This window comes from Cuculus canorus, chromosome 6 (assembly GCF_017976375.1).
Source record: "Cuculus canorus isolate bCucCan1 chromosome 6, bCucCan1.pri, whole genome shotgun sequence".
NCBI classification, from domain to species: domain Eukaryota; kingdom Metazoa; phylum Chordata; class Aves; order Cuculiformes; family Cuculidae; genus Cuculus; species Cuculus canorus.
This window is the reverse complement of record NC_071406.1, coordinates 42,500,038-42,512,855: the sequence shown is the minus strand read 5'-3', so window position 1 is coordinate 42,512,855 and position 12,818 is coordinate 42,500,038. Positions and strand designations below refer to the sequence as shown.

At 46.0% G+C, this 12,818-nt stretch overlaps 1 protein-coding gene across 10 annotated transcripts in view; it reads left to right on the top strand.

Moving 5' to 3' along the window:
- The window catches only part of HDAC4 (histone deacetylase 4), a 257,352-nt gene that overhangs the window by 100,508 nt on the left and 144,026 nt on the right, over window positions 1-12,818 (top strand). The gene's annotated exons all lie outside the window — the stretch shown is intronic.

Genomic DNA, 12,818 nt, shown 5'->3' with positions numbered 1-12,818 from the left:
TACTTTCCAGGTTGGAGCTCGAGTTTTCCAAAAAGCCCACTTTGCCTTTTCAACTGCCTTCCAAAATGCCTTTAGGTCCTTATATATTAAGGAAGAGATCTCGCAGAAGATCTAAGCGCTTCTAGTAGTGCAAGTTGGAAAAATGTAAACGAAGGTTATTCAAAACAACTTCAGTAGATGAGGGGGGAAACAAACAGGCTGTGACCTAACCTACATTTTTGTGGACTTAAATGCATATCTGGGGAAGGAAAGGTTTAAGGAGGCAGAGCTATTGTGTTGGAGAAAAAGGAGGAGATCCTCGTTTACCAGGTGTGGGTGTTTGGCCTCAGATTCTGAGAGATCACTCTTCCCTCCTTGCACTCCAGAACTTGTCCATCAGGTAAGGGAGGATGTTTTTTTCTAAGCCTGAGAGAGATTCTCGTTTCGAGGGGACTATGGTAACACAGGTCAACTTAAAGGTTTTACTCCCCTTTCTGTATCCACGTGCTAGGTTGAATGTTGTGATTCTGCTCCTTTCTCTCCTTAGAGCGATGGCCAGTGTTGTGAATGTGACGGGTTTTAGTCTTTTACTCTTTTGGTTTTTGGTTGTTTTTTTTTTAATTGATTTTGTGGTTGCTCGTTGCATTTAATGTTTCCTTTTGAGATCTTTCAGGGCAAAGGCTGACGCTGGTTAACAGCTTGGGTAACCTGATGGTAGAGTTTGGTGTACTCTGGCTGTTTTTACCCAGATGAAAAGAGGCTTTTTTAAGGTGTTATGCTCTCAGACAGGATTTATGGGATTCTTACTGTTTAGACTCCATTTTGCGTATTTTTAATAGCTCACCTGGATGCCTACTGGAAAAATAAACAGCTTCCCCGGGGAGCTGTGCTCGCACCGAGTGCGTGAAATGTGGGGCAGGCAACGCCGTCTCCATGTCGAATGACTTCTGCCAGCATTTGAGACCCGGGAATTCCTGTGTTGTGCTGGAACGCTCAGGCTGATTGTGTGTGTAATGGGTGAAGGGTAGGACTGACTGGGAATGAAAGCATGACCTTGCGCCAGAAGCAGCGCTGGCTCTGGACAGTGGTCACCCGGCTGCTGTTCTTATGCTGCTTTGGTTTCTGCTAAGACTTGGAGAAAGCTTTTCAGCTCTGCGGTGCGTACACGGGCTGGAAATGTCTGTCTTGTATTTTGATTTGCAGAACGGTAATTAAAACCTGGAAGCACAGCATTTGGCAAACAGCAGAAAGGTGTTTTGGCATGTTTGTGAATGCAGGGATATGCTGTGGGGCTTGTAAGTGGCTTCTCAGCTGGCTTCCAGGTGTGGTGCTGCCTATGGCCATGTGTCCTGGTGGGCTTGTAAAATTCCTCTTAAGAGTTGCTGACAGGTTGAGGGACTTTCCCATATGGGAAAAGCTTTGTTCTGCTGGTTTTTATCATCCTTCCCTTTAGGAGTTTACTGCAGATCCTTCTGAGAGAAGAAAGGAGAAGCGATACCAAGTATTGCTCTGGAAAAACAAGTTACTTGTGGGTTTGTGGGGTGGTGTTCTCAGGCATGGCTGAATTAATGGTGTTGGAAAACAGCTTGAGGGAAAAAAAAATTGCTTATTTGTGTCCTGGGGTATTCCATTTAAAATCTTATCCCGTCCTGCTCATGGCAAAGTGACTGGTTTGTAAGCTTCATGATGAATAAACTTGGGCGGACGATGCGCCTCTGTCCCCAGAACTGTGTTTCTATTTAAGATAAAATCATTGTGGTGTGCTCGTAGGAAACCAAAATGTTTTCCCTTCTCCTTCACCTGTTTCATGGTAAAGTTTGATCCTTGTGAGCTGTTGTCCTCTGATGTAAAAAGATGAGAAAGGGATGTTCAGTACACACGTCCTGAACGTGCCCTGTCCTGTGGAAGCGTCTCAAGTCCGGAATAGAAATGTTTAGAGCGTTTTTATGAAACCGTTTTAGGAGTGGATTGGGTTGAGTAGAATGGAGTTCAGGCATCGTCAAGGTGTGTTTTTAGCAAAATGATTTCTCTGTTTTAGTTTTGCATAAATTAAGGAGTAATTTGAGGAAGGGAAACAACTTTTCAAAAAATGTATCAGCTGTATTTGATGGTTCTGAATTTTGTATTTGCTTGAAAAAGTAAAGCAAGACAAACCCCCCAAAACCCACATCTCACACAGGAATATAATCACCTGTTTGATAATGCTGCTTTCTTGCTTTCTGCTCTAGAATACTGCTACATCTTCGACCTGGAGGAGGAGAAGGAACAAATGGTTGAGGTTATTGTGCATAAATTCTGAGATACGTTGTAGGTGATCCTCTTAAAAGCATCACTTGTGTACTGTTGATAACGTCCTTGAGATTTATCAGCTGGAACTTCATTAAGCACACTTTGTAGAATGAGCTTTCTTTCTTTCTAACACTGTGTTTACAGTGTTTTGATAACCACCTCCCGTAAGCCTTCTCAGTTTTCTTGTTGGTATAGGCTTTATTGTTGGTCACTTTGTTACAATACAATCTTAAACAATTTCTTTAGTATCAGAAACGTGAAAGCGGCTTCGTGTTCGTGATAGATAAGTAAGGTGCTAGAATTAAATAAGATGGAAACTAGTCCTTTCTAAACCTAACAACTTCACTTTAGGTAACAAAACTGCAAAGCAGGATGAACAATCCTGGCCAACCAGCCGTGTTTCCCCAGGATGGTGGTCATAACCTGATGTGATGTTCTGTGTACAGTACTGTTGCTGAATTAGGAAAGAAATTCCCCTTCCTGCAGTGTTTCCATTGGCTTTTCAGCAATTCATTCCCGAGTTGTGATAAAAATAATAGTGAAATCATATAAGTGGTTGCTGTGGTTGAGTGCAGCTGACAAATTGTTTGTGTTGGGACATATCCACTGCAGAATGTATGGAGAGGATGAGGAACAGATGATGGGCTTCTTGGCCCTAAGATGAAGACCTCTCTCTGGCTGCTGTTGCGGATCAGACAGAAAGGTGCTGCATACCTTCTTGAGGTTGTCCTCCATGTGTCATCTGCAAAACACTGGTGGTCTGCGAGTCTGTTGTGCCTGTTGGAGGAGTGAGCAGTGGTGGCTTTCTGGTGAGGGTTTGAGGGTGAATAGTAGTCTCCTGTGAAATGTTATAAAGTTAGCGGGTTAAACAAAGTACGGAGGCTTTGAGCAACCTGAAGATGTGAAGATGTCCCTGCCCTTGGCAGGGGGATTGGAACTCTATGATCTTCAAGATTCCTTCCAACCCGTATCGTTCTATGATTCTACAGAATGTGGTTGCTGCTGGGCAGTTTTAATGAAGAGCGACACGGGCCTCGCTGGGATGTCCTAATGGTGGTGATGAGCAGACTGCATCTGCTACATGAGGCTGCTCAACGTGGCTCTTCCACACGTGACTGTGCCCTTTCTCTGCATCCCAGCCTTGCTGCTGGCCACGCTGACCTCCTGCCACAGCCTTCGCGATTACTGCTCGGCCCTTGGAATGGTGCTTCCAGCACGGTGCTGGGGCTTGTCTGCCTTTGAGGCTGGCAGGAGCAAGGGCAGCGTGGCGGGGGCAGCCAGAGGGTTATGCATGAGATTTCAGCTCCCTGCTTTTTTTTTCTTCCTGGATCTAATTATCCAGTCTCACTTCCACATCCATTTGGAAAAAAAAAAAAAAAAGTTGATGTATGTATGAATTAATGGTTTGCAAGAGCTTCTGGACTAATATTATTACATGATTTTACACACTTTTGAAACCAGAGGTGAATCCCGGTGTCTGGGAGGAAGGAGCAGCAATCCAGTTGGTCTCTCAAAGCCGAACGCTCCTCCTTTGTTCAGTTATCCCTTCAAAGGAAAGGGATGCTCCCTCCCCACACCGTGTTTTCAGATACTCGCCTGCCTTCCATAGTGCGCTGCTTCAAAAGCCCCTTCAGGAAAGCACAGTATCTCTGTGGCACAGGGTGGGCTCCGAAGCCCGGCAGCTGGGGTTTGGAGCTCCCGACAGGCGCGCACCCCGCAGGCGGGAACCCCTTCATCCTCGGTCACACTGGGATGTGTTGTTACTGAAACGGTGTATGCCTTTACTATGCCCCACAAGTGTAGCTCACACATGGAAAGGCTGTCCTTTAACATTAAAAATATCCTCATCTGCCCCCTGTGCAGTCTGGAGGGGGAGATACTCACCCCAAACCCCCAAGATATCATTGAAAGCGAGCTCTTAAAATAATCATTTTAGTGTCACAACCATAGGCTGAGCAGATTAAACCGTTGTTTGCTTCTTGTCCTGTTTTTAGCGTATTTAAAAGCTGCAGCTATTTTTGTCAGGCTTAGTGTATTAATTTTGCCACCGTTTAGATGCTCTGGCGTAAGACAGCAGAGAAACCCGCAGGTCGGCGAGCTTAGAACCATGATAGTTAAAATCAAGTTAACCTTTTATTTACTGCAGTGGACTTTCTTTCCAGCCTTAAGCCAGACGTGCAACACGCAGCCCCTGCAGTGGCAGTGAAAGAAGTGTTTCACCAGCTGGAGCTGCTCCTGCAGCTTCGTAACTTGTTGCTCGTCGAGGAAAGCCTCGCCTAACGCTTCAGCCGACTCCCACAGTTGCGCAGACGATTTGCATTATTTGGTGTGCTTTTATAAAAAGCCCTCTGCAGCACGCCCGGAATGTGGTCAGCAAATCTGTGGTTATTTAAGGAGGACGAGGGAAGATTTAGATTAGATATTAGGAGGAGGTTCTTCACAGCGAGGCCCTGGCCCAGGCTGCCCAGGGAAGCTGTGGATGCCCCATCCCTGGAGGTGTTCAAGGCCAGGTTGGATGGCGCTTGGAGCTGCCTGGTCCAGTGGGAGGTGTCACAGCCCATGGCAGGGGGGATGGAACTGGGTGATCTTTAAGGTTCCTTCCAACCCAAACCATTCTATGATTCTGTGATAGGGAAGGGAAATGTCACATCTGGAGATTCAGGAGAGCTCCTGGCAGAGCAGCAGGGAAGTTCCAGCTTCAAGAGCTCTTTGCTGGATTAATATTGCGCGCAAACTCGTGTTTGTAGTCATAGGATAATTTAATAACTCCCTAACTCTTCATCAGTTCATGCCTGTTGTGGGGCTGCGTGCCTGTTTAGGGATGTATGGATGTTCCTGGGGATGTATGCCAGAGGGGACAGTTTTTTGGCCAGCCTGGTGAGGCCCATCTCTCGCCTGAACTTCAGCATCCGCTTGCCACGAGGAATTAAACCACTTGTCATGCTGAGTTGGGTTTGCTGAAGTACTTTTACATCTGCCCATGGTCCGTGGATATCGTGATCCTGTGGAGTGGAAAGAGCAGGAACCTGCAGCTCCTCAACTTTGTTGTATTTTGTTCCAGAAAATATATTCAATATCACCTCCACTCTTACCCACAAGGAAGCAGCTATTAAACGGAGGAGGTGGGATAAATTATTAGTGACTTGTTCTTCTTTTAAAAACTGAAAGTAGGACTTGAGTTCTTAAGCATTTGAATACAGCCGTGTTTTCTTGGATGGAAGGTAACTGGAAGGACAGTTTGCTTGCTACAAGACCCAATTTGCTGTTACTTTATTCTCCCCTCAGCTTGTTTGGTTTTTTAATTCATACTGATCAGCTGTAGATTTCAGTGGATTTACTCAGTCCTGACTGTTTGCAAAGTGTTGTTTTCAAAATAATTCTCCCTGATTCCCTACCAAAGGAGAAGTGAGTTTTGTGCTTTTGCTTTTATCTCGAAGCAGGTGACGGAGGGAAGAGCCTTTGAATGCACGATGGTGTTTATATTAAACTTTCTGCCTTCCTAGGGAGGGAGGAGACGGCATGATACGAGCAGACGTTTAAAGGCTGCCTTGAATTGTTAATCAGTAATGTGTTCCTGTTGCCTCTGGCTCTTCTAAAAATAACAGTACCGTGCAGTGAATGGAAAGCGATAAATATTTCATGGAAATTTGATCACGGATTGAGGTGTTTCTCGGTCAGAAAATGCTGCACGTCTCAGATGCGATCATAGAATGATTAAGGTTGGAAAGATCATCCAGTCCAACCCTCAGCCCAACACCACTGTGTCTACTAAACCATGTCCCAAAGTGCCATGTCTATGCATTTTTTGAACATCTCCAGAGATGGGGACTCCGACACTGCCCTGGACAGCCTGTTCCAATGCTTCACCGCTCTTTCGGTAAAGACGTTTTTCCTAATATCCAATCTAAAACTCCTCCGGCGCAACTTGAGGCCATTTCCTCTCATCCCTCTCATCACCAATCTTTTGGTGATGGTGCTCTGTCCTCTTCGCAAGGTGTGTTTCCACTCTTGGTGTTTTGCCTGGATCTGCAACCCTAAAGAGGCAATGGAGATGAAGTCTTTGTTGTGTTTATTTTATTTGATTTTTAATTCCCTCACTTTTTCAAGATAGTGCCTGTCCTGTGGTTGGAGTGGTCTAACGCTGCTCTTTTCCATCAGCTTCCCCTAACGCCTGCTAGATGGCTGTGAGTGTTTGCTGGAGGATGTGAGTAGAGTAGTTGATGCAAACTGTTATCTGTGTTCCCTTTTATCGGTGTGCTCTGTGCTGCAGAGCTCCCCAGGGTGCTCTGTGCCAAAATTGACTTTATCGCTAAAGGGGAAATAGATGCCAAAGGTCTGAGCTCAGCAGCCACCTGCATTCCCAGGATTTTAGGAATTCCTCTTCTGACACGAGATGCATTTATCAAGATCCTAGAGGCTCTTCCCCAGTGTATATTGATTTTCAGAGCTATATTTGGCTCTGCTTTGTCTTTGGGCCGAGCAGGGAATATCAGGTGAATGGCTTGTGCAATGATGGGTAAGATCTTGTAGCAGTCTCCAGATGCTGACCTGCAGAATTGCTGCTGGCTGGTTAAATCGACCTTTCCTCTCCCTTTTGTCGCTCCCCCCCCGCCCCCCAAAACCCTGCTCCAAACCCAAAAATTATTTAAGCTGAGACATAATTCACCAAGTATAGAAATAAAAATTTTAACTAAGCTGCTTCAAGCTGAGAAGCCCCAGTGATGCTGATGTGCTGAGTTAACGTGAGGGCTGCCAACACATAATGGCTTAACTTTGTTTTGACTTCCTAAGCGTGTAGGCCTTGAAAGATGGGACGCTGCCTTCAACAAATAAGGTCTTTAGAGAGCTGGTTTGCAACGTGAGTTCTTCAGCCTTACTAACATGGTTCCCTTCTGCGTGCCCGTGCTTTCCTAAATCACAGACTCTCCAGACTTCTCAAAGAGGACTGCAGGGATGTCCTCCTCCATCATAGCCCAGATCCCCTCGCCACCAAGCAAACGTGAAATCTGCATTTCCTTTACCTCGGATGCAGTAATAAGTTCATTTGCGCTAAAGCATCTCGTTTGCAGCCATGGTTGGTGCTGGCTTGGCAATTGCCCCTTGAATGGCTTGATTTGAGGTCTACCTTAAGCCTTTAAATTGAAACAAATGCTTACGATTAAATATCTGCTCCTTTGGCTTAACTAGTATCTTGTGATTTAAACCACTCAATCGTTACTACTTTTCCATCTGTTTTTCATTCAAGAAATTGTGTCATATCAGATGATTCATTCATATTTGATTAGAAATTTCATTATAAGCTGGTCTTAAGTTTTTATGATCTAATAAAAGGCTTTGGAATCAATGACTTGAAACTGTAATTGTAGCATACAGAATAAATGTACTGCACATTTTAATGACACTTTGCAAAGTGTTTTTTAAGCTTTTACAGTTCTTGCTGGTGAGTTGTGAAAAGGTGAATTTGTTTAAAAGTTGCTAACAAAATCCAGCATCTGACCTTTCTATTGGAGAGAGGAACTCTTCATGAGCTATTATAGCAGTTCTCGAGGTTGCACTGAAGACCAAATGCTGGGTGAAATTTAGATCAACAGTTGCCTTCCTTAACCCTTGTAGTCCTGCAACACTGCAATGATGTTAATGAAGGTCCTGAAGATCCTGATTTTCAGGGTATTGTGCACTGGTTAAGTATGGAAGGCTTTTATTTTCACCAAGGGGAGTCATCTGCCCACTGTATGCATTTGTTTCTTAGATGAAATAAATGAATACAGTTTTTTTCCACTGATTTTCGGATCATGGAGTCATTAAGGTTGGAAAAGACCTCCAAGATCATCCAGTCCAACCATCAGCCCGGGCTTGCTTGGTCGCATGTGAGCATTGCCTTTTGGGAAGGAGGATCTAGGAGGTGTGCTGGCTAACACTGAAGGGACCTGGATGCTCCAGGTGAAAGAACATCTGGATCGTATGGGTCCTGAGGGGTGCATGTGGAGCACTGCACAGCAACGCTTGACTAGAGGAGACTGCTGGCTGAGCAGCTGGGGTCGGTCTAGGTCAGGGTATGTCAGCCTGTCCTGCACCGCTGAGCAGGCTTCTCCTGGCCGCTGCTGAGGGCTCAGCCCAGTTCGAGAGGCGGCTTCATGGCAAAGGACCCCAGACCATGACTGGGTGCACAGAAGCCCCACCGGGAGCTGCTCATGCTCCGTCTGCCCTGTTGCACCCTGTGCTGGTTCCCCACCTTGCAGGTCCGCAGCCCTGATGTTCTCCTGCTGCCAGCGCGGATGTGTGTGTTCGTGGTGGTCTCTGAGGCCCACGGCAGCGACACTTGGTCACGTCCTCTTGTGCAGGCAACGTCTGTTTGGTCGCCAGGGGTTTGTCTTGAGCATCAGAGATTAGAGGAGCGAGCATCCTTCCTGCGTGCTGCTCCTCAGAGCAGTTCTGGCATTTCAAGGAAACACATGAAAGCCAAGTACCACAAGTCCTATCTGCTTGATCATCCTTTGCTCTCTGTATTGATGATAAATATTTATAATACAGAGCTGCTTGTTTTTATTTTTGGTGTGCACTTGCAAAGAAAACATTCCTTAAGTCTTACAGTCATGAATGATGGTCCTTTTGACCTTGCTGAGCCACGACATGTGAAAATGAAGGCGCTGGCTTTTATTCTACTTTTTTTTTGTGCTATTATTCTAATTCTTGAACCTCGTGATTTTTAACTGGATGCTTTTCTCTCATTCTGTAGGAATACAGAGCATAATGACAGAGTTGTAATAGGAACCCTCAGAAATTTAGATGTGAAATCATTAGCACAGGTATCACTGTGAGCTCATTTATAGTTTGCAAGATGTCTTTTACTGGCAGGAAGGAGTTTGACCCCTTCAAATGTGCTGATAATGTAGGGCTTGCAGGGCGGGGGGCTTGGAAGCGGGGTGCAGCTTTAGCCTTGTTCTGAGACATCTCCTTATAGGAGGAGACAGTATGTTGTCATCACATAACACAACTTCTCTGGACAGATCTGGTATCACCGCAAACAAATTATTGCTCCTGCTGAGCCCGAAGTGGCTGAGAGAGTTGGGGGCATTTGCCTGGAGAGTGCTGGGGCTCCAGTGCCCCGGATACAGATCCGGCCACCAACAGGTTGGCGTTTGTTCTTCCGTTTCTGAAATGTTTCTCGAATGAGCAGCATTTCTTTCCGTTTGTTTTCTGTTAGCGAAAGGCAGGGATTTGAGGTCTTGGGATCAGTAATAGGTTTGTGAAGGTGTTTGTGACGCACTGAGAGGGAAAAGCGAGATAAAACTAATTCTTGCTCTTCCGACAGTAAGCCAGGGATCTGGCGTGCTTTTTATTTAAATTGGAAGATTCTTAAGATGGTATTAGACCTGCTCCATCTGTCTCAGCCCAGGGTAGATGACAGGGGATTTTGCTTAACCGAGAAGTAAAGTTCTGCCGATAAAACCCGGCTCAGAGAGTGGCAGTAATTCCCTTCCCATAATGTGCTGTAGCACTCAGCTGTGTTACACTCGCTCGCCCCGTGCCTTGGTCCAGGGGTCCCAGAACATTTTGATTTGATACCTCCCACCTATCCTTGAAAGAGCATGATTAAACAAGTGGCAGCTCTCTGAAAGCATCAGTGGAGCTCCCGTTCTCAGTGGGAGAGTGCGTGCTTGGGTCCCTGCACTGAAATGCAGCCCGAGCTGGAAGCACCAGCCTGCCTCGAAATACACAGGAATACAGAAGAATAAAAAAGGTACTTTGGGAAACGTATTCCTGCTTATATGAACTTGCTTAAAATATGTATTTGAGCAGACTTTATTACTGTATTTTTGTATATACCCAGCTCTGTCCCCAAAACTCAAGTGGGTTGAGGTGTTCAGGTCTTCACTCCACTGGAAGTATATGAGGGCAGTGAACCTCCCAACTCATGTCTTGGGTTTTAAAGCCAGTACCCTTCCAGTACTAAAGAGGGGCTACAGGAAAGCTGGGGAGGGGCTCTATCAGTGACTGCAGGGATAGGAAGAGGGGAAACAGTTTTAGGCTGAAAGAGGGGAGATTTATGTTACATACTAGGTAGAAAATTTTGCTCCGTAACAGGAAATTAGGGGAACTGCCACAAAAACTGCCAGTTTATCTGGACTTGGGAATCCATGGATTAATCAACTTGGTTTTTAACTGTTTGCTCCTGAAGCTGGGCAGCGGGAACTCACCACTCAGTACAAAAAAAGAAAATGAGGTGTTATTTACTATCAGCATAGGAGCGATACACACAAATACTAAAATGAAGAACCTCCCATCTGAGGACAGACTGAGAGAGTTGGGGTTGTTCATCCTGGAGAGGAGAAGGCTCCGGGGAGAACTTAGAGCAGCCTCTAGTACTGAAAGGGGCTCCAGGAAAGCTGAGGAGAGGGTCCTGATCAGGGAGTGCAGGGATAGGATGAGGGAGAACAGTTTTAAGCTGAAAGAGAGGAGACTTAAATGTGGTACTAGGAAGAAATATTTTCCTGTGAGGGTGGTGAGGCCCTGGCCCAGGTTGCCCAGGGAAGTTGTGGCTGTCCCATCCCATCCCTGTAGGTGTTCCAGGCCAGGTTGGATGGAGCTTTGAGCACCCCGATCAGTGGGAGCTGTGGCTGCCCATGGCAGGGGCTGGAACTGGATGGGCTTTAAGGTCCCTTCCATCCCAAACCGTTCTGTGAGTCAATGATTGCATTCCAGAGAGAATGGCTCCCCTTCTCCCTTTCCCACCTTTAATAGGCTATAGGGTCTAAAAAGCTGCTGGTTTTCCCTGGTGGCAAACACATTATCGTGGCAAACACATTGCACTGGCAAACGACAAGTGGAGCATTAGCAAAAACCGCCTCCCAAACCCTGTCTTGGTATGTTAGGAAAAACAATATTTTTACAGGTTTTGTGTAAATCCCTGTAACAGGAACTGCCATAGCATGGAGCAGTGGTAATGGAATATAGACAACGTCCTCCATCCTCTCCTCTCCCTGTCAGGTCAGGAGATAAAAGCCTCTGGAAACTGGGTTGGGAGGGTTATGAGATAACGCTGTGAAGAAACCAGAAGGAAATGCTTGCGTGGAAGAGGACTGAGTTAGGGCTGGGTCGAACGTATCTCAGTCCAAACACTGACAAAGAGAGTCATCTGCCTGGTGTGAAGTGGACAATACAGATTAAAGGTTGTATTGCACTTTAGACTGACAAGTAGGGGGGAAAAAGCCCTTGGACTTGGAGCTGCTCTGTGGGGACAGGGTGATGAAGGGGAGCAGTTCCCACCTGCGCCTGATCCAGAGAGTGGGTCCTAAGGATGGGAGCTAGAATGCTTTGTTTCTCTTTAGGCACTTAAATATGATTATGTTTACAATAAGAACTACTTGTGCTCTCACCAGGAATGTATTCTCTCCCAGAGAATGCTGTGGAAAGCACGGAGTGTTTCCACCATGGCTTCTGTGCCCTAAAGCCTGGTAAACATATAGTCACTGTGTCTGGCTGGGATGTCTGGTGAGGAGCTTCTCTTTTTTGGTGTTCCTGTTTTGCCTTGGAAATTTTTAATTAAGGAGATGCTTATTATGGACTCAATAATGGTAATGACGTACATAGGTTGAATGCATAGTTTTCGCTTTCACTGCTTGAACTCGTTTTTGGTGTCGCGTAAAGGGTGGACTGTGGCTGCCAGCAGCGTTCTTAATGGTGCTTTGATTGGGGCAAGGAGTTTGCTGCAAAAAGGATTTGGTTCCCATATTGTTTCTTCCTTGTATTTCTTTTAAGGTGTTGTCTGTGTTCCAGAGCACTCTTGAAGGAAGGTCAGGTCTTTGCACCCAAAGGCCATCCCCACATCATGGTGGGAGTCTGTAGGCCATATTCGGGGAGCATCCTCTTAAACAACCAATCAGCAATGCTAGTATGCAGTGTGTTGTAACAGATGAGGGGTTTGGTGGCAATCGGCCTTCTCCCGGTTCCGAGCTGTTTGACAGAGAACTCATTTACTTAAAAAAACAAAGGTAAATTTGCAGAAGGTCAATAGCGCCTTAACTGATACTGAAGCGAGAATCCTTCCCCATGAACAGAACGCAGGTCTGCTGGTACGGCAGCGCAGATTTCTTCCTGAGGCACACGGGAGATGCCTGGGGCTGCGTGTGTGTGTCAGACCTATAACCGATGCACCCTCGCTTGCGTTGTGCTGGTGGTACAAGTAGTAAAAACTCACGTGTCGTTAGTGCACTATAAATCATGTCATACACAGAGAAGGGTGTCTTCAGCATTTGTGGAAAAACCTAAGAGGGGCTTTGATTCCTGAGGAGAGCGTGGTTTGTGGCTGCCCTGATCCCCTGTCGCGTGCTCCTCATAAGCTGTTTCAGATGGGCAGAGTTCCAGGCGTTCATGGGTCTTCAGCAACCATGTCACTGACCCTCAGAGATGGTTCCTCCAAATTTTCTTGGGCTGGGTGAGCATTTGGAGCAACTAAGCTTTACTTCGCTCCTTGTCGAGCACCTGATGGTTCTAAAAATACATAATAAATAATCTCTCTGGGGACTTTGGGGACGGTGGTGACTGACAGC